Consider the following 22,573-nt stretch of genomic DNA (forward strand, 5'->3'; position numbering starts at 1 on the left):
ACCTTTCTAACAAAAAACCACTTACACAGCCAGCACAGGATCTTACCCCTGGCAAAAGAACAAGGGAACTGTCAGCATGAAAATATCATACTTCTTCAGCACTGTCAGGGAATGATCAAAACATACAGTGACACACGGTAAAGAATCCTGCATAAAATGTTATAGAGATGTGCCTCAGAGCTGATTTGATTTTAACTAATGCTGGGCAAGATGGAGCAGTAGGCACTCCAAAGATTTTGAAAGGCAGTAAAAAACCACAAAGAAGTTCATAGTTTATAAGAAAATTTGAAGCACGAAAGTTGAACGTAAGCATTTCTAGAAGGGTTTTTTTTATTTTGTTTTGGATGTTGGTTTGTTTTTCACATTTTCATAACCATCAACATTTTATCAGCGACAACACAATTATTACTAAAGAGCAGAAAGGAACTCAAAGTATTTAAGTCAGATGTTGACCTCACTCTATAGTGCTACCTTCAAGTGGCCTAGAAACTACTTGGAATAGAACATATCTGGTGATAAAGTTAATTTTATTGCTGTATCAAGAATAGGTTTATCTAACTGTATTTGTACAGAGAAGAGATGTTGGGTAAAAAGAAATACTGCACAGGGATAAAACAGAGAATACAAATTTCTGTGAGAGAAGGTAGTGAAGATCCTGATCATTGTTAACAAATGTTTATTTCACCAACACACTGTGACCAGTGGAAGTGGGCAACTTACCACCAGCAGGTTTGGTAGGAGAGATAAGTCGGATCAACCACTGGCTTCCTGAAAAGCAGCACTGAACAGTCCTCAAAAAGACCAACTCAAAATATTCAGCCAAATGTATAAAACAAAAAGATTATGAAGAGAACATCACTGGGTGAAAAATTCGCAGTCCTGAACAGTGTAAGAAGACACTGAGAGCTGAATGAATAGAACTTTTGGTAATTTTTAGAAGACTGGGCCACCCAGCATAGAGGATATTTATTTGTGTCAAAGCACTTGGGAGCTATTCAGCTCTCCAACACTTGTGTTCTGGTGATGTTGCACAACTCACTAATTTCTTTCAGCTTTTTCTATATACTGGTCATGTCAAATTAGCTTTCAACAACACAGTAATTTGTTCTCAAAATTCATCTACAAAGGATGCTCCAGAATGTCAAATTAAAATGAATTAAAGTCTGAAGTCTTTGAGCATAGGGCTAAGTATAGTAAGGTCTCACATAAATTTCTCCAAGATAAGCCTGAGATTAAACTTCTCACCTCCAGTCAATACACTCTAGTTTCCCTTTATCTAGCACTGGCCTCCCACTCACATTCAGCAGTAGATTTCCAAAGTAATATTTTAATAAGAGTTTGGATATACAAAATTACTGCTTCTCTCATTATTTACTATTGCTTTTTACTGCTTTAAGTAGTACAAAGTGATTTTCACCCAAAAAAAGATTCTTTGTTTTAAGAGCTAGAAACAGAATTTCCTAGTCTAAAAAAATACACCACATTTATGTGCAGCAAACTAGCTGCAGCCCATCAAACTAAGCTAGCACACCTGCATTTTAGTACATTCCTTGAAACTTTATACTAACAACCCCTCTATATACCAACTTTCATGGACAAATCACTAAAATTCCCCACACTGCTTATCTCAGGTAGGATAATGTTTGATCTAATCCTAACAGATTTTCATTTTGGAACCAATTGTAAATCTCAGCATGGGATTATATACAACTTCAACAAGACAGTAACATGCAAGAATCTGCTGACATACACTTGTTTAGAATCACAGTATTTTCCTTTTGGAGGTCAGAGCTCAAGGAGATAGGTTAGTTGAAAAAAGAAAATTTAAAAAGAAGTGACACTTCTTTCCTACTAATCATATTGATATGACTATATATGAAATACGACTTAACTACTCATGGCATTTCTATTTACCTTTAGAAATTTCAAGACAAACTGTGCTCTCTGTTTATAGGTGCTTTTCAGTGCATCTACTGAGTTGCAGAAATTAATGCAAAGCAAGAAAGCAGCTCTGTAAACCTGCTGACAGCCATTTAATGGGAGAGGTGGCAAGTGGTGGACATGTCCTGGCAGTGTGCTTAATGGATACACAAACACCCACAGCCGTCAGCCTAAAGTGATACTGGCACAAAATTAACTGAGAGATGCAAAGCACATTTAACAAAGAGAACCAAAGCAATCTGGACAATATGAGGCCGTGTAAAGGTTGGAAGAAGGAAAACAAGATGCATTTCTTAAAGGAGATGGCAGTCTTTAATTTCACAAGTCATTTTATTTAGCTTTGTCGCTTCAGTGCAGAAACCACTGCCTCTGCTTTACAAGGCAAATGCTTTTGTACAATATTTAAGTCCCCTGGACAGAGCATGTCACAGAACTGCTTGAGTTAAAAGGAGATTTTCGTGTTAATAACACTGCCACTATATCATGTTTTCTTCAGACACTTCAGAACGTGGCTGCAATAGAAATCACAGCCTCTCTCTTTCATTGTGACCATTTCAAAAAGCAAACCTCAGCCCCTGTCAGACCTTTTGCAGTTACTGACAGAAAAGCAAATCAGTATATTGAATTATACCAAGTACTGGCATTGGGAAATAAAGAGAGAAACCTACAAACAAGGATTATAAAAATCCCAAAACACAAAACGAAAATCCCCAAACACCACAAAACCTTTTTACATGGTTAAATAAGGAAAAAAAAAACCCCAATTCTTTACCTATCCATACTGCAGTACTAACCAGCTGCCCAAACAAGTCAGGGCTGCTGTTCTACCATACAAGGTGAGCTGTAAACAAAAGAGAACATGCAAAGGCAAGACTGCAGAGAAATGTATCTGCAATATTACAGAGAACTTCCAATAACATAATGAAATCACAAAATCAGTCTTCTGTAGCATTTCTGTGGGATTCTGTCTTTGTGGTTACTAAACAATCAAACAGAACTATTTTATGATCTACTATAAAGGGCAACCATCCCCTTCATTAGTATTTTTAAGTAACGTTCTGTGGCAGTTCTTATTGCAGAGCAATAAGAAATTTCAAGTGCATGAAACCCTTACAATAGCAAAAAATCAGGAAAATATCAGGCTCACTTTTCTGGGATGTGACATTTCCCAACACAAACCTGAAGTGAGCTGTAAGTCCACTACTCTCATCCTCCAAACCTTCTCTTTGAGCCATCTGTACAACAAAAGCTACAACAAAGTCTACAAATCCCCAAATATTACAGCAGGATAATTAGACAGCATTTCCTTAGGTTTTAGAATTAAGCAGCTAATGGTAAGCCTTGCCATCCTCCCTTCTTATGTAAAATTAAAAAAAAAAAGACACTGTATGTAACACTGCCATAACAAAAAATGTTTTCTCCTTAGCTAAACTAGAACTTCATTCATTTTTAAGAAGTAATTTTTGTAATACAGTTAATCCAATCTCTAGTTGAGGATGATTTTATTCCTCAAAGATGAAAAAAAAATCCTAAATCTATCCCACCCTATTATCTGCATGAGCCAGAAGTCTGAAATTCTGTCCAATGCAAAAATAACCAAAGTACTTTCCCTCCAAATAGTATCCAAAACAAGATGACCACATCATAAAAAAAATTCAGCTTGAAGAGATGAACATGCCAAGGTTCAGAAAGCATTTCTTCCAACAACTGTGTCAGTTTAAGCAGCTTTCCCTGCGTGTTCCTCAGGCAACTGTCCTACACCAATGTGATGAACCACACCAGAACACTGAATGCGGAAAAAATACACCACCTCCTCTCATCCTAAAGAGCTGCACATTTTTGTTGTCAATTTTTTTTTTTTATTCTGGTCAACATCACTTACTTCTCAGCCTAGGTTACACAAAAGAACTGGAGGTGGGTGAGGAGGAAACAAACAACAGGGGGTCCTTGAAACTGTAGCAATCACAGAAGAAATGTACTTTAAACTCTGACTTCAGTTTCATATATCTGTAGAGTAAGAAGTGATAAATTTTCAGAGCAGTTGTGTTCTCAGTATCTGAAAACTGGCTGCAAAATCAACTAACATAGTTACCTTTGCTTCAGCAGCTTTGTGGGAAATTTCTTAAATTATACCCTCTACCTAGAGAGGCATATATATTTTAGTATCAATAAATGGTTCCACACTTGGAGATAGTATGTCAACATCCTAGACCTTTCTCCCTCCTCACCATGCAGCTCTATCAACTTCCTAATAGCAAAACTTTAAAACACCTTTTATCTTTTGGTATGACAATCTCAACTAAGATTTTCGATATATTTTCCTTTAGCAGTAACTCTCTAAACTATAAGCAAGTACTACTGTCTGACACAGTCAAGTATTTATAACAAACATACTAAATGCAACCACACATCTTCCCCAACTTTCCCTTCCATTTTTTTTAGCTAAAGAATAGAATTATTTTCTTTGTAGCTAGACATGTATTTACTAGACATATCATGGGAGCCAACATTTTAGATTTAGAAGAGGGAACATAGATAGTGCTTTTATCTGAAAGAATAAATAAATTATCAATTAACTCCTCCTGCTCGAGGCAAATCAGTTGCCAAGAAGGGTCAAAAATAAGTCTCCCTCTGCTATCAGTTACTAGACAGTTGTGCATTTTGTGTTCTAGATAATTTTTTTGCTACTTTTCTTAGTAAAAGTCCTGGATACCTCTCACTCCAGACAAGATTTTAAATACAATGCAACTCAAGTGTCATTTCCATGATATTCTGAACTTCTCTTGGCAATAATGAAGGGAATTCATAAATTTATTCTCATCTTTCAGCTTTCACTACTGTATTACTCTGGTTGGGAGGCACCTCTAGGTATTGCCCTGTCAAAAATATGTAAGAACATGACATTAGTACTGACTCCTTTATTCTAAGATGCAGATAACAGATATAAAGACATCTCTATTTATTGCTAAATTGATTGTCAGACAGTTTAAGAACATATCCTTAGTTTGAAATGAGCTTATTAATTTCTTGTACCTATCTATGTTAACCCACGTGTAATTGCTCCCTTCCTTGTGGTCACAAAATTATTTGTGAGGTGATGAAATACACTGAAATACAGAACTCATCCAGGTGTTTGCATTTTGGATATTTTGGCCCTAGTTCAGTCTGCTGTGTGGCCAAAATCACCACACCCACAGAGGAAATATCAAATAAGGCTTTCTAACTCAGTTTACCTAAACCAGTCCATATTGATAGTACAACTCTAGAGTGAGTTACATTTGAGCTAACTTGAATTCAATCATCTAAATATAGAAAGCTTGATTACCTACAGCTTCAGATGAAACTTCCAAACACTGAGGCAGGAACCAGCCACTGAGAACAGTGTAACACTGGTCCAAATATAGACAAACTCAATAAAATAAAAACACAGCTGAGAAACCTACAGAGGAAACTCAGTAAGTGAAGCACTTTGAGGCATGGTTACTGTTTGACAGGCAAGAATGGGGAAAGCAATACCGAAAGTCTAATAAAGCAATCTATACTACCATGTGTCTAATTCTATATGACCTTTAAGATGATGTCCAAAACAAAATCTGAAAAAAGTCAGTTCAGAGTACAAAAGATACTAGATAAAAGCAGCTATTAAATCAGTAGACAGTACAAGTCTTCTAAAAGGGATTTACAGAAAAAGTAGTAACCTGGAACATGACATTATGTCTCTAGAGAACGGTTTTATCTTTGATATAAAAAAATTGAATAAATAGTGTCATTTCACTGTCTGCTGAGAAACCTGTATCCTGTCATCTGTTCAACCCCAAGAACATTAGGAAACATTTCAGCAGTGAGCTCCACAGCTTTTGAGAGCTTATGTGATTTTCTGCTCTTGCTTTCAGGTTAGGCAATTCTTACAAAGGTGTGGAATTTTGCATTTCTCCTATTGCTTCTGCATTGTCAGGAGACAGCAGAAAAAGCTTTAAGAAATATACATTTTAGAATTTATCTTGAATCCCTGTAGGCACAAAGTGAAAAGAGGCAGTAAAGTGTTTTCAAAAGCAGGAACATTGATATAGGGGGTCTAATCAGATCAAGCTCTCTGACTGTATTTTTAAAGTATACATGTATTTTTAAAGAATACATGGCTGGCTGGGTACACTAATAAACAACTTCAAACACCAGCTGAAGGTGCTCTACAACAAAAAGACAGCCTAACTAAATAAAAGCCCAGCAGGAAAAACAGCTTATTTTTCCATTACTCCTACCTGCTTGTCCACAGAACCCATAATAGTAGTCTTCACTATTAGCCCTGTATTTATTTTACATATTGAACACTAATATACACAAATTTGTGTGAGTGGAACTTCAGAGCTATTTTGCGTACAAGACCTGCAGCTTGGGTTTTATTTCTGATAAGTACCCTGTTGTTTTGATTGATTTAGGAAGTGTTACTGTTGAGAAAATTAAGTCACAATTACTTAACTATTCTGAATCTACATAAAACATCTCTTAGGTTTAGGTGCACTGTAGCAAACACTTGCTTTTTTACTCTTCTTATATCCAGAACAGTGAGTGACTTCCCTATTATTTTTTCCCATGTCTAGAGGAGTTTTAAATCACATATATCCCCATTTAATTGTCAGCCTGGGATACCCAAGCATGTTCTCATTGGGTATGGTGCAGTACTTCAGTGTCTTCAACTATTTTACTTATCTGAGGCCAACATATGTTCCTATGTTAGCTGATAGAAGTCAGAATGTAAAGATCCAAAATGTGTGTCCCAACTATGAATGCAAAGACTAACAGATACAGTCAACAGAAATTATTTTTAAACCATTAACAGATGTAAATTTAGAGATGCAACACTGTGAAGTCTACAGCAGAACTCAAGATGAATATTTCAGTTCCTTAACTGTAAACTCATTCCTGCTCTCAAGAATCTCCTGTACTGTCCAGGCCACGGGAAACACATGGAAAGCAAGAGAATTAGCACTCAGTAGTGAAAACAGAATAATCTCTTGAACATATGCATATTCATTACCATACTAGCACTAGGTGCAGTGTTGGCTGCCACTCAAGTTAGGAATTCTGTCTCCTGGGAAAAAACTTTGGGATAGAAGTTCTCTTTAACAGTGACAGAAATTTTAGAAGTTGTTATTCTTCATAGTTGGTGAAATGTACTGGCAACCAGCATCATGCAAAATTAAAAATTCAAGTAAGCAAAGCAGTACAAACTTTTGTTAATCATCCACGTATTTATCACATTAGTAATAGGAAGCCTGGGGACAGATGAGGAAGCTGTCATTTCCTACATGGAATAAAGAACTTACAAGCCCACAACACAGGTCTCAAAGCACAGAAACTTGCTTTGGCGGGCTGCTACAAAAACAACAGAAGTAAAAGAGAGATTTAAAAAAGTTAAATTGTTTCACCTATTATTACTGACAGCAGTGTTGTTTCACCCATTATCTCCACTACCTTTGGTGAGCTGGGAGACACGTCCTGTTCTCAGCCGATACACGGCTGTGTTTTGGAAGAGATACCATGCCACAGAGACAAATTGTGAAATATCATCAATAACTAACAAATACTAGTGTGTGCAAGAGTGATTATGTAGGACACTGCTTCTGTCATTGGCACACTGGACATAAGCAAATACTTTCCCCATTGCATGACAAAAAAGACATTAAATAAGAACGATGTTTGTTCATTGTGTTGGAAGGCCCATGGTGCAGCTGTGCAGCTGCTTCCCCACTCATTTCTACTACTATGACAGTAATGTACATTAAGGAAACTCTGAATAACAAGTGAGAAACAATCAATAGCAATTTACCTTAATGAGTTGACAAGCAGTATAAGCAATGCTTCATTCTTACAGAAACACCTAAAAAGCAGACCTTGAAGCACTTAAATGTTTTCTATTAGGGAACAAAAAAATTAAGACATACCTGAGAATTTGTTCCTATCATTTTCTACCAAAAGAGAATTCAAAATAAAGGACTGGTAGACATTACCTGAGGTTCTTGGTAAGTAGTTTTATTCTTTAAATATTTTAAGCCGAATAAATCCAAGATATTTTTGCACTAAAATTCAGTCCAGTGAGAAGATAAAATAGATAACTTACTAATTACACCATCAGGATCCAGCTTAAGAAATGCAGTACCATCCTCCCCAGGTGCAGAACTTGCACATACTTTGAAGCCACAGAAGCACTTCCTATTCCTCCTTCAGGAAGGAGATATTTTTTTATGCCTAATACAATCATCATCTCACCTGGAAAAGGGCCAAGGCCCTGTCAGCTCTCCTTTAGAACCAGACAAGGGTAATACTTCACACCACCCACGATCAGTGATCGCCAAGTGGCACAGCTACCCTGCACTGCTTGGAGTACATTCCCACATGTACACAGAGGCCAGAAATTAGTATTTCTAATGCCATGTATCAAGTCACTTGTGGATCGTGGATATTGTTGGGGAGGTCAGGGAAGAGACTACAGCAATAAAAATATGTTTAGGTAAACACATGGAGTAATTAACATCCTTAAACGGAAGATGTTAATTTTTTCACCCAAAACCAGTAACACACTTTTCCATGTAGCAACTTTAGTGGTTTTGAACAAATAGAGGCAAGATTTCATTAATTTAGGATTAGTTTACTATCTCATACAGCCAATTATCTGACCAAAATCACTAGTTTAAAACAGTTCCCAAGGATTACTTAATACTTTACCAAGAATACTGGCCGTGTTTTTACTGCTATTTTACCCAGTGTTAATTACTTGATACAGAAAAATAAATGCTTAGTTCCTTATAAGACATCATTTTCCCAATTACAAAGCATGTAAAACTATACAGACAATTAAAAAAAAAAAAACTACTAAAAATTAAATTCAAATTTATGCCAAGTCTAGATTTTATATGTATCAGTCTCTTAAATAGTTCACTTGCATGCATTTGCATGATTAATAGCTCAGGTTCAATATGGGATAAGGTAAACTATGCTCACAGCATCTCTCTCACTCTATATATGTATCTATACACACATACACACACACACAGCCCCCTCCCCATATGGATATGTTTTCATTTAATTCTAGGTACAGGGAAGAAGTGAACACTATTTTCATTATAACACTTCCAAAGAGCCTTTGTAGCTAAAACATTGATTTTTCCCTTCAATATATGTCAGCTTGAGGGCACTTTTCAACTAACACACTGATCCCTGAAGCAACTTTGATTTTAGAAAGTGTTTTTGTATAACAGTTAGCAATCAGTTTCTCATGAGGGCTCTCATTTATGGTGCATGACTTCATTCTGGACATTTTTCAAAATAGCTGACACCAAGATGCTACAGCTCCTCATAATGAGGAACTGCTATTTATTCCATTAGCATATGGTGCAGCCTCTCTGCTGTCCATCGAAGAACATAAGAGTTGCCAAGGGACGGTACTGCTTCATAATTATTTAGAGCCTCTCAAATTAACAGCTTAATCCCCATATCTTGTATATGGACAAAATTCTTCTGAATACCATATGCTGATAATTTCTTCCTGAGGATCTCTAGTTAGCCTGTGACCTCAAACACCTCCAGAAAACACATGTAAAGGCAGATCATCAGGATTTTTAAGAACTGTGCAGCTTTTTATTCAATTACCCCAAGACAGGCAACCCAGGACAAATCTTCTAACAAATGCAAATCAGTCAAGGAACAAGACAAAGGCAACTCCATAGGCACCTCAGGCATCACTGGCAATGAAGTCCTATTTCAACTCAGTTACAAAGTAATATACTAACCTTTCAAGGCACCACCATGAAGACAAGTGAATGTATTTTGGGACTTAGTTTGATTAAATCTCTGTATTTACATTTAATTTAAAGAGAGCATTCTCTTAATTGTGAGAGCCTTTTCACGCTTTGCATGAAAATGAAACAGAACAATCTGAAACAAAATGTGTGTGAAATTTCTCCTGCATCCCACATGCCACTGCAGCAAATGAAAAGATGTGTAACAGCTGGCCAATTTAACTTACATTCTCAGTTATTAAACACTACCTGAAGGTTCATTAAACTCTTTTCTACTGGAAACGTGGTATAAAGTACTTTGTATCCATAATGATAAGGATTAACCTGACCTTTCTCTAGGGCATGATATATTCTTGCTCAAAGTCACTCAAATACAAACCTAAAATTATTTTAGCTGTTCTTCTTAGTGTCACATTTTAGAGGTACATCTTTTGTAAGTGACTCGGAGAGAGTCAGCCATCTACCTTAGTGTTCCTTTATGAGAAACACCATGAAGTTAATGGATGCTAGGCAAAAACAAAACAAAAACAAACAAATAAGCAATAAAACCCCAAGAACCACCAAAAAACAATAACCCTCCCAAAATAAACCACAAAAAAGCCCCCAAAACAAAAAAAAAACCCACAAAAACAAAAAGCCCAAAAAAATAAAAAAAAAGCCAAACAAAAAAACGCCAACCAAAACCAGCCAAACAAACAAAAAACAAAAAGAAAACACCAAATCAAACCAAACAAAAAAAAACCCACAAAAGCACATTGACAGCTTAAAGTTCTATTTACACAGTCATAAAAACCCAGGATTGAGAATCCTGGTCAGCCCTTGAGGGAGACAAATAGACATAAGTACACTTTCACATGACTGATGTATCTGTGCCCATTGAATGCAAATTATATAACAACTTTTACTTATTTTTATAAAATTGCTTCAATAGCTCTGGAAATGACAAGCCATAACACTGAGACATTGCTTTTAATTTTCTGCCTGGAAAAACTAAGAGAGTCAGAACTTGGCCAAATATTGATTTTACCCAAGGTAACTGCTTGCCATATGACAAGCTACAAATTCTATACTTTGTGTGGCACAATAATTGTATGCAAATTAAAATGATTTCTGAAATCCATCAGTACAGCTAGCCTAATTACTTAATGCATTGCAATCCTTGTAAACAGCATAGAGGATGAATAGATGTTTGTTATCATTAAAACCTCAAATAAATCTACTCCTGCTTCAAATTTTGGGAGGTATGAAGCAAAAATTCTCCTATTGCTTCCTGTCATGTGACCTCTAACACCTGAACTGTAAAGAAACAACAAACATTTCATGATTTTCAGGAAGTATACCTGCGCTTGATTGAGCTCTAAGACACAAAAGTTAAGTTAAATGGAATACTCCTATGTAGCACAGAATGGAAATTCAAAGATATATTTGGCTAGTAATACCATTATGCATTTAGACATAGGATCGTGTCAAAGCAAACAGAACTTTGAAACAATATTCTTTCCATGTAATGACTTCTACACACAACAGCCCAGGGAAACAATGGATATTCCTTGAAGCAATCTGAACTATTAAAAACCTAATTATATTTTCTTTCCTTCTTCACAAATGTTTACTTTGGAATGGCAAGAGTATGTACTTAGACTACTTGCTCATCCCTGCTCCTTCCCCGACAATCACATTCCTTCAAACACGGGCAATGGGCAAACTGAAACATGTGAGCCTCCATCTGAACATGAATGAACACAGGAGCCAAGGGAACAGCCTGAGGTTGTGTCAGGGTTGGGTACTAGGAAAAGGCTCTTCTCCCAGAGGGTGCTTGGGCACTGGAACAGGCTCCCCAGGGAAGTGGTCACAGCAGCAACGTGACAGGGTATAAAGAAGCGTTTGGACAGTGCTCTTGGGCACAGGTGATTGTGCAGGGCCAGGAGAATGACCCTTGGACTCACTGATCCTTGTAGGTCTCTTCCAAACCCATATATTCAGTCATCCTGCGAACACTTTTCACTTGACAGCGACCCAGCACTGGCACAGGTTGCCCGGACAGGTTGCAGTCCCCGTGCTTGGATCTATTCAAAACCATCTGAACACGGCCCTAAGCAATCAGGTGTAGGTGGCCCTGCCTAAGCAGGGGGCTTGGATCAGATGACCTCCAAAGGTCCCTTCTGGCCTCAAGCAGTCTGTGATTCTGTGAAATATGCAGCAGTCTGACCAACAACAAGAATCCCTCACAACATAAAGCAGGTCTCATAAATTGCAGATGGAGTTACCTGCAGTACTAAGACTGTATTCCTGATGCTACTGTTTGAGAACAGGAACAAACAAAAGATTTGGACAGCATACGGAATATCAAATCATTGTGAAAATCACAGGTGACAACAACCTATAAATACCCACAGTCTACAGGTAAATATGATCTCCAAGAAATGGCTGCTGTAAAGGGAAGTTGCAGCCCAGCTGATGGTGATGATCTGGCCTGAATTACATTCAGCTTCATCGTACTCGGGATGCTCTACAGCTATGCTGACAGTCCAAACCCTCAGGGAGCTACAGATAGAGCTGAATATAGCAGTCATCACCATACTGCCAGTAGCACATGGAACCCATCCAAACCTTTATCCTGGCTTCTCAGAGAGGAAATTCAGGTGAGATGTCAGATCTAATCTTTGTGATAAGTGTTATCTGCCAACACGGTACTAGAAAGCATCTGAAGAGAACCATGCAGAACACACCACAAATTGCCTAAAGCAAGGGTAAAGCTCACCTGCATAGCACAGATTTCCCCACAGTCAATTCAAGTCTCTGCAATGGATTCCTACAGAAACTAAACCCACTGCAAATATTATCAGCATCTTCTCTAAGGGCAAGGGATACTCTGGTGATGTAGCTTTCACTAACAAATATAGAACACAGAATAAAGGAATGTATTTAGTAACAACCCTACAGGACTTACCCTGGGGAAAAAACAAACCACCCATAGCAGATGCTAATCAGATTGCTTATTTAATTTCAGGCATTATGAGAAGGAGAACTATATATGAAACAATAACCCACACTAAGAAGGTAAATTCATTGGAGATGTCACAATTGAGCCAATACAAGTAGCATTCAAGGACAATGTGTGTTTAGGGCAGACAAGTAGCTAGACTAGAACACAATCCCACTAGAAGATCACATAATGCCATGGAGAATTGAGAGAATGCCTGAGAACTTGCTGAGTAAAACATTTACCATGAAGGGCTGCCAACAGCTTGGAAGCAGTCTTCTGTAATATTTAAATACAAATAGACACACTTTAAACACACTGGGCATAAGTTTTTGCAATCCTTACAACATTCCACAACAAAGATGACTTCAGTATTAACAGAGAATATCTCTGGATTTTTCTTAAAGACACCATGCAATATTATTTAATTCCTCTCATGAATTTCAAGATGTTCCCATTTTCTTTAAAAACATTCTCCTTTTAAAACTAATTTTATGGAGATTTTTCTTTCACATCCATTACACTGTAAACTAACTCTCTTTTTTTATTTGTAATAATGACAAGCACTAAAAGTATATGGAGTGTAAGTGCACTGTCCAAGTAGCCTTTGAAGCTTTTCTCCAGTGCAAAGATCTGTGCACATTTACACTCTGGGACAAAATGTATTCTAGCCCATATTCTACACTCAAAACTAGGGTATGGCAACTGATAAATTAAAGGAAGTGTATTTATAAAACTTTTGTTTTCTTCTCACATAGACAATATTGCATAGATATAATCAGTATTAACCATTAATTAATCTTGTTTAGTTTAGTAAATGTAAGGCATAGCTCCATTATTATTCTCCAGAGCTACCATCTTGCTTTGAGATTTGTTGCAAAATTTTACTTTTGAAACAGAATTTTATAACCATACAATTCTGGTAATTCTTCTTAAAGCAATTACTATCTGCTAAAATTTTTGTATTGTGTGATCAACACAACAAAGACAAGTACCATATATGAAATGAAGAAAAAAATTTAAAGATAATTTAAATGAGAAATTCACAGCAGAATGCAAAATCCACATGGAAACCATGTATATGAAAATATTTAACACTGTGAAATTAGTTTAAAAGCTATCAAAGTAGTGCAAGACGTATTGTAATCTGCTGCTCAAAACCAAATTAAAAAATGTACAGTTTTACTTATATTATTGTTATCAGTGGAAAACCTGCTTTAAACAATGCCTTTTTATGTCTTCAGATAGGAGATTTTCTTAGAGAGAATGAAAGTCCAACTTCATACTGTATGGTGATGTTCTTATACCAATGGGAACTGATTTTTTCTTCCCTTTACTGTTTACCTAAACACTTTTGTAACGAACATTACATCCACATCTGAATTGCACCTTCCAAAAGAGAAAACCTGCTGGCAGCTCAGATGTAAATTCACACACAGTAAAATAACTGCATGCTACAAACAGCACCAAACAGAACTCAGTGAGGAAATTTCTAGTTTGATTTGCCTAAAACTATGGAAATAGAGATCTATTTCTAAGAACTCCAACTAAAACTCAGAATAAAGCATATGATATATATTAATTTTTCTACACCAATGCAACAGAGGCAAAGGAAAAGGTCTGTATCACATTAACAAACTAAATTCCTACTAAGAAGCCTCCTAAATTGAGAAAAATACGGTTAATGGAATCTCTGCAAGAGTCAATAGATTCCACTATGGCCCTTACACAGCACAGTATATCAACAGAACTAATATTATTTTAGTAATGTCTCCAGCATTATGGTGCTGCCACCTTCCCTTTTCTGTTTTCACCTCTCTATCTTCCATTCATTCACTGTCAAGCAATGTAGCTGATCAATTCTTATCTCACGATTAGCAATGGAGAAATTTTCTACTTAGAACTGTTGAGGTAGCAGAGGGTACACTTCAGGCCACGGTGAACACATTTCCCCTCTATTTTTAAACAGATGCATTATGTCCTTACATGTTTAATGAGCCTTTCACCAGGGAAAAAAAATAATTTATGCACAGAATATGCACAGAGAATGTCCTCTTGCAAAGGTCCATCCAGAACTCCAGTAAGAGGTGAATACATTTTGTTGCTCTGTCAAATGTTTCATATATGTTGTTAGAAAGTAGATGAAAATGTAGATGTTTAATCAGTAAAATACTGATTAAACATTCTCATTACCTACAATGACAGGGACCAATAACAAAATGCTCCAGTAGTTACTCCTAGAAAGGAGAGTCTTCAAGCAATGACTAAAACTTGAAATGAGCAATATGTCCTCTTTGTATTGAGATTGGGATAGGTGTCACTTATATGGAAACAGCCAAAACAGGAGGGTGTCAGCATCTGAGAAACTTACATAACTAGAAGGGAAACTAATATAAATAAATGGCTGTGCATACATGCACACAGTCTTCCTCTCTCTCCTAAGACAGCCACAACCATAAAACATAACTTGGAAATCAGAAAAAAAATCTATTCCATCAAATTATGACAAATGAAAAGTCTTTGGAAAGAATCTGCTCTCAGAGTTAAAAACCAATATATTTTGCCCTAAGAAAAAAAAACAAGCAACAGTATCAATGGTTTCCCACCATCAATATTTCCAGAAGGTATTACATTCTACATGGTCTTACAGGACAAGCATGCCTTTCACAGCCTCAGGCAGTAAACCCTTTCCCACTGTCACCTAGTCTGAGTTCTGGTAGGTCCTTATCTTGCTTTGATGAATGCAAGAAAATCTGAACACTTACTAGAGGAGCTTCTGTTCAGAAAGAAAACAGAGGAACAGTTCTTTTCAAAGCAGCTTACTTTCAACAAATCAAAAATATATTATACATGGGGCCATCTGATCAAGAAAAAGAAAATACCCTGATGTGCACATGCTTACATACTTCAGGAGCATTAGCTGAACACTTTTGCTCACAAAATTCCAGGTTTTACCTTGTGAGTAAAAATCCTCTATCCATACAGAAACTTCAGTGAGTTCTGTCCACCCTGCTTTAACCTGCACTGACATTTTTTCATAAATTCTTCCTCTCTATGACACCAGAAGTTAAAAAGGAAGAGAGAAAATTCTCCATTCAGGTATAAAGAGGCAGTTATCTGTAAGGCAGTATTTCAAACCAGACATACATTTGTCATCAAAACATGTCTCACTCCCCTGCACCATGCAAGGAACTCCCTTAAAAGCCCACATGAACTCCACATTGAGAAGAGGAATCAAAACTCATCCTTTCAAAAAGCAACCTTCACCTTTTTCCATACAATCTATTCAGCTATGTATTTCCCTTTGCCATGCTACTTGCTCAGGATCACAATCTCAGGGAAGATCAATGTTCATGGCACTATGCCAATAAAGGAGCAGTGTGTAAGCAGGGTGACTCCTTGGCCTGAGCTGGATGAAGCACCAGTCCCCTCTCCCCCTTTCAAATGTTAAGAAAGTTTACTCTGTGCCTCACTTTTATTTATACAGGACACAGCTCTAGCTTTGACTGAAGCATACAGAAATCACAATGCCTGCTGCCTAAAGAGTGGAAAATCCACACAATGAAATTCCATAGACACTACTACCATGGTAAAACAAAACTGAAATTAGCATCCAGTTTTTTTTCAGTTCTAATGAGATGACCTAGAAGATTCATTATTGTAACTAGAGCACGAGGGAGTAAAGAATTTTTTTTCAGGCTTCTTAATAACTTTTCATCACCAGTGGTATCTATGGTACCACCAACTTAGGCAGACTCAATTGTTTTTAAATTTACTAATTTCTGAAAGCTTTGCTGTGCTCCAAGAGAGTAGTGTGATTTTCCAACCTATATGCGAACCCTACATAAGAAAATACAGTACCAGTTTAATGCTTTTGAGAAATTTGACAGAACAGTGTGAAATACTGGCCCATTGAAAATAAACAGCAATGCAAATTTTTGTCATTATGTTTAAATTGAATCCTAAGATTCAATATAAATTCTCAAACTTTTATTTTTATTTTACACAATTCTCTCATCTCTTTAGCCCTGTGGATAGAGCTCTGAATATTCACTTCACTGGCTACTGGCAGAAGACAAGTTACAGATGCAATTCCCCCAGAATGTCCAGGGGAGACAGATAAAAGCTACTGAACTAAAATTAAAATTAAATATTAACGACTTTCAAAAGGGAGCACAGTTTCTCTACAGACTCTCTTCCAGTTAGCTCCTATACCTTTCACAATTTGTCTGTCAGTACCTAGTAAATTAACCCTACCCTAAATTTTTAATCATGGAGCAGTCCCATATCACACACACACACTACTGCCAGGTTAGAGTTAAGATTAATTTTCAGTTTCTTTGGAAAAGTAATAAGCATATATACAAAAAAAACTCCACTTACTCTATGCATAGCCCAGTACATTTCAAGCGTGAACATATCTGAAAGCTTCAGTCAGAAATGAAAACAGTTTTGAAATCTCATTATAAGAGTTAAAGAAAAGGCCCAATCAATTTAAACACCAGACAGCACAGATACAGAAAAATCCTTCAAAAATGCAGTTCACATTTACCATTTATATCTACATGGAAAAAGGCGACAGTAAATGACTTACCAGATTAACAAAGTATAAAATTTTTTAAGGTTTCACTTATTTTCTCTCTGTGAAAAACAGTAGGGGCACACTGCTCAACATGCTAATTCACATCTGCCTCTCAGAGAATCTTCATAATATTGGTTTTACAATTCTTGAACACTGTGGGTTCAATTTCAAGAATTTAAAAAGGTTACCAGAGAACACCTGATTTGAAAGGAACACTTTCCACTGATCATATAAGACAGGCAATGTATTGTATCTGAGGGATTAAAACTGCTTCTCAGAAAGCTATCAGAGATACAGGTGCTTTCCTTTAACCACTTTGTACTGCACTCTGTAAGGTATTTCCACACTGACAGATGTGTCATCTTCTGAACTAAACCAGGAAACAAAAAAGGTAGAGGGACAGGGGCATTACAAAGAACCGTCTAGTGTAAGGGAACTGTTTCCAGCAGACACCTGCAGACATGGCAGCACAAACTACTGCCATCTGGAACACAGACATCCCAAGCTCAGTCCCTCATTAGATGAAGGCTTTTCTATTCAGATTCCTCGTTTTCTTTTGTGCATTTCTGTAGATCAAGTTGAATAATATGAATGTTCATGCAAATCTTTTAAAAAAAATAAGGTAATGATCCACTCTAAGTTGGGCTCAATCATTCGTACCTTCTAAGGCAGGAGCCATAGCCTACGAGGCCAAGTTAGAAAAAGCTAAGTTAGACTGACAGCATTACAAGAATGCTTGAAAGAAGACAAATCCAAGGTAAGGTACATGCCTCAGATTCTTCATGCCTTTTGGGGGCCAAGATACACCTGACATTCTGTTAAGATCTCACTTCTCAGAAGGAAGGAGAATAATTAAAAGGAAAAATATAAAAAATTACAGTCAGCATCACCTATAACTTATTTTAACCCTAGAAAACTCACACATATGTTTTGTGCTTTATTGATAAGCTAACACATTGACAAATGTTATGTTATTATTTATAAACCTCTACAAAATCCTCTAGGAGCAAATCTAGCTCAAGAGCAACACCAGAGTGTTTGACAACATGAGGTTTTTTTGGTTTTTTTTTTTTTTTTTTTTTTGTATTTACAGTGCAATTGTCAGGTTTGAAGCATATGTATTTCAACTCCTTTTGGTATCTCATTTGGTAGACATAAGTAAAATGAGAGTTTTCCCTTTGTTCTTTGAAAAGATGAAGCAATTCCTTGAATTTATTTGCCTTTAATCCTCAAAACAATTTCTGTAGCTCACACCAGATGCCAAAAAAGAGTATGAGAAATCCCATATCATCTGCAGATGGACTAGGCAATCAAAATGGCTTTACTACACTAGGTTATGGCCTCTGTAGAAGCTCTCTTCATAAGTGTCATAACAGCAAGAGTCAGTCCCACCATATAAGCACACAACTTGGATTTTCAGTAGAAAAGTTTCCAACTACTGCTTTTGTGATCTAAATTTGAGCAGTATCAGCCAGATAAAGGAACTAACTCTAATCCTAACTTCCCCATCTCAATCTATCACTCTATCCAGTGCATGACTCCACTTTTAATTCCTGGTTAAAACCAGTAGTTTGCACCAGTTATAAAAGTCTCAGGCACAACACTATTAAAACCAATGTAACCCAAATTTCATTTTATAACTCAGCCAGCTGAATATAATTTGGAGATATTAACTTTAACCAAATGCATTAAAAGAATACACCTTATATGGTTCTGCTGTTACTCTACAAGAGAGCAAGCAGATGACAGGACACTAGAAAAACTCCTGGAAAACCACAATTATCCCATAGAACAAACTGAAGATTATTTCCTTCTTCCTCACCTGCTGTGTGCTGGCCATCCCACTAGGACAAAAAAACCACAACAAATACAAAACAGTAAATCTCCACTTGCCTAAGGAATACAGAACAATCTGACAAGCCCAACTTAAAAACTATCAAAAAACTGAGTGCTTCTGTCTAGGGCTGGTAACTGGTGAATTATTTTTCATTCACCTTTTCTGTTGCTGTAAAACTGTGGAGTGGTTTTATTGTACATGCCATTCCCCCTTGGCAGAAGCCTGTCTCCATCTCTTGTCAAATACCAACTCACCTACACTTATACCTAAGCTTCATCTCAGGGCTGTAAGCCTTCAAGTAGGATGATTAAATTATCTTATAAGCAAAACAAATAATTTCTTTGCAAATCACAAACCTCTAACTGAGCACTCCAGCTCCATCTATATGGAGCACTCCAGCTCCAACTTTAACTTTGCTAAAGTTAAAAGCAAATGCTTCATCTTGAGTATTCTGAAATTTTTACAAAGTAGTCAATAGAAACAGAATTATAAAGCCTGTTTATCTTCCATAGGCAAACAAAAATCCCTTATCAATAACTTCTAGTTAAGGCTGACTGAGCTGAATCAGAGCAAAAATCTATAGTGAAAGCATTTGCAAAATGCCAGCTCCAAACCTGCACCCAGTTTTGTAAAAAGGCTCTGCTCAAAGTAAACAAAACCAAACCAAACCACCAGGATTGACATTTAATATCAAACAGCTTTCCCACCTCTCCATACATTGCACAAAATCTGCATCACCAGTGTCACAAGGCAGTTATTGAAAAGGCATCATCATGCTCACTCAAGGCAGAACTCCAAAGAGTTGCTTTTCCTTGGAATACTGACACACATGGGCAAGAGTATCTCCTCTTGCTCAGGAATTTGCCCTTTTGTCACTCTGATTTTCACTCATCCTTCTCTTCTGCATTCCCCTGCTGCTTTGAATGCTCCACAAGCACTTTTTCATACATGAAAGCAAAACTAAATCATACATTGATTTTACATTGTAATCTTTCTAGTTGAATTCTACTTCAAGGAAAGTACTTAAACAATTAATTTTAATCTACCAGCAATACAATTTTTTTCCATTATGTTCCAATCTGAAGACAAGAACAAATCCAGTAACAGAACGTCAACATTAATTTAAGAGGAGAAGAAAAATTACTTAATAACACTGCAGAAGGATACCATTCTTCAATAGGTCATGGATGCATATAATTTTCAACAAATTCATTCTTTTACCACTGTATATTCCTGCTAATAGGCCAGGACATAACTGAAAAATTGTTAATACCTTGCTGAACAAAATTTCAGAGTGGAAAGAGAAACTAACTTTTATAGTCTCTGTTTCCCAGATCAGCAGTAAAACTGGGAAAAGAGGCAACACACCTCCTACTTGCTTTCCCTTGAGCAAAGGGCAGAAAATGAGTTGCAGTTAACCATGAAGTGCAACTCCATATTCTATTTAATAAGTGATACTAAATACTACTATAGGCATGTTCTAGTGAGGAAAGCTGTGCACCTAGAGAGCCAGAACAGCACAGAAAAGCAACAAGAATAATTTGCTACTAGTTTCATCCCCCCAACTGGAACCTGTAAGCACACTCAAAACTCAGGAAAGTTTCTCTGGATAAGTGTTTTGTAAAGGTGCTCATGTCCTTGCTAGAGTACAGGACCTTGCTGAATGCAATTTAAGGCACAACATAAAAGGAAAGAAGAGTTTTCTAACACAAGGGAGGGGAGGAAAAAAAGAGTCTGTTTTGGACACAGTAAATGCCACATCACTTTAACTTCTCCACCCACCCAACCCTGAATCTTTCAGAGAACAGGGAACCAGAAGGTGGCCCAGACATATACTAAGCTAAAGGGTTTCCACTGAGAGTCTAGAAGCCAAAGCTCCTTTTGGCTAAGCAAAAAGGAAGGCTGGGTAGAAAACAACTCAACCCTTGCAGTTAGCTGCTTACACAGGTTCTACAGCCTCTCAGCCTCAAACCTGATGGAGAACACACAACAGAACATGGGACTTCTCCACCTGCTCAAGAACACAATCTCACAGTAAAAGGATTTTCCTCAATTTTCCAGGGCCTGAATTCCTTTGAGTTTCACTAAGAAAAGGGAAATGGAAGAAATAGATTAAACCTGGCAGCTCTAGAAAGAGTTTTCAGATTTTAAAAATGTTACTCTAATCCTGGTTCATAAGGATGCTTTTTAACTAAAATGTTTTATTATTTGGTGAACATGTTTAAAGACTGATTCTTAGTCACTGTTAATATTTAATAATGAAATTTAGAACTTATTTTTTTCGTTAACAAAAAGAAGGGCTACCTACACACACTTACAAAATAAATAAGCTTAGTATTTGTCCTGTTTGTTGGACAGTTACTGTTTTTTAGTTCATTTGTCTATTCATAAATTAGGAATACAGCAAACTGGAATTTCATAGAAGATTCACAAACACAGGAACTTAAAATCGATTACTTAGTTGAATAAGAAGTTATCTCAAATGCTTTGTATTTATTTAGAGGCACTGCTACTGTTAGTAAAAATGACTGCTTTTATGATAATAAAATGTTAGTAAAAATTTCACAGAAATCATCTTCAACTTGAATTTTTATAAATTATGTGTCATCACTCAACACTATTATCTGCCTAGCTTTTTTTTTAATAGAAAGTAGCTAGACTCTTATTTGAACACCTTGCTAAATCTAACTAAAGAAAAAGCTGCCATAAGAGAAAACAAAATTTACTACTTGAACTATTTTCTGAAGTGTCCCAAATGAACATACACTCTTAAGTCCTACTGACAATATCATCTTCAGAAGTCTGAAGTGAATAAGCCATGAGTTCCCCCTCCTTGTAAGTTCAAGCACAAATAATTTCTCAGGTCCAGGTGTGTGGATGGAGTCACAAGTGACCATTCTGTCTGCAGGGAGTTGCTGCAGCTTGCTGTATGACAGAGAAAACAGCTTCAAGTTAAAATAATTACTCCTGCTCTCCTGTAAATGGACATTCTCTACTTTGCTGCAGTACCTGCAGAAAACGCCACAATAAGAATCTCAAAATTCCTTTCACCAAGGCATGGTCAGCGGTACACAGTACTGCTCACAATGTCAGATGTTTATGCAGTACTAACTCACAATAAATATCTTATAAATCAAGTGCAAAATAGCTTTCTTTCTGTCAAAAAAAACAAAACTCAAGTGGGAACAAATACATGAAATCTGACCTTTACATGAAGAAAAGCTCATTTAGTTACTACCAAGAAAAACTGGTTCTGTTACGAAAGCTTTCATCACTCTGCATTTCTAAATCTATTAGATGAATATTCCTATATATTCTTCCTCAGCTAGAGCATACCAGGACCCTGTCAAACAAAAAGAAAAAAAAAGGAGAAAAAAAAAAAAGGAAAAAAAAAAAAAAAAAAAAAAAGGACTGAAATGCACTGGAGACCTACT

The 22,573-nt window shown here is 36.7% G+C and overlaps 1 protein-coding gene across 1 annotated transcript in view; it reads right to left on the reverse strand.

Annotated features, from left to right (window-relative positions):
* Window positions 1-22,573, reverse strand: part of ZFAND3 (zinc finger AN1-type containing 3) — a 134,433-nt gene that overhangs the window by 66,494 nt on the left and 45,366 nt on the right. The gene's annotated exons all lie outside the window — the stretch shown is intronic.

The sequence above is a fragment of the Melospiza georgiana genome, chromosome 3 (assembly GCF_028018845.1).
Source record: "Melospiza georgiana isolate bMelGeo1 chromosome 3, bMelGeo1.pri, whole genome shotgun sequence".
Lineage (NCBI taxonomy): Eukaryota > Metazoa > Chordata > Aves > Passeriformes > Passerellidae > Melospiza > Melospiza georgiana.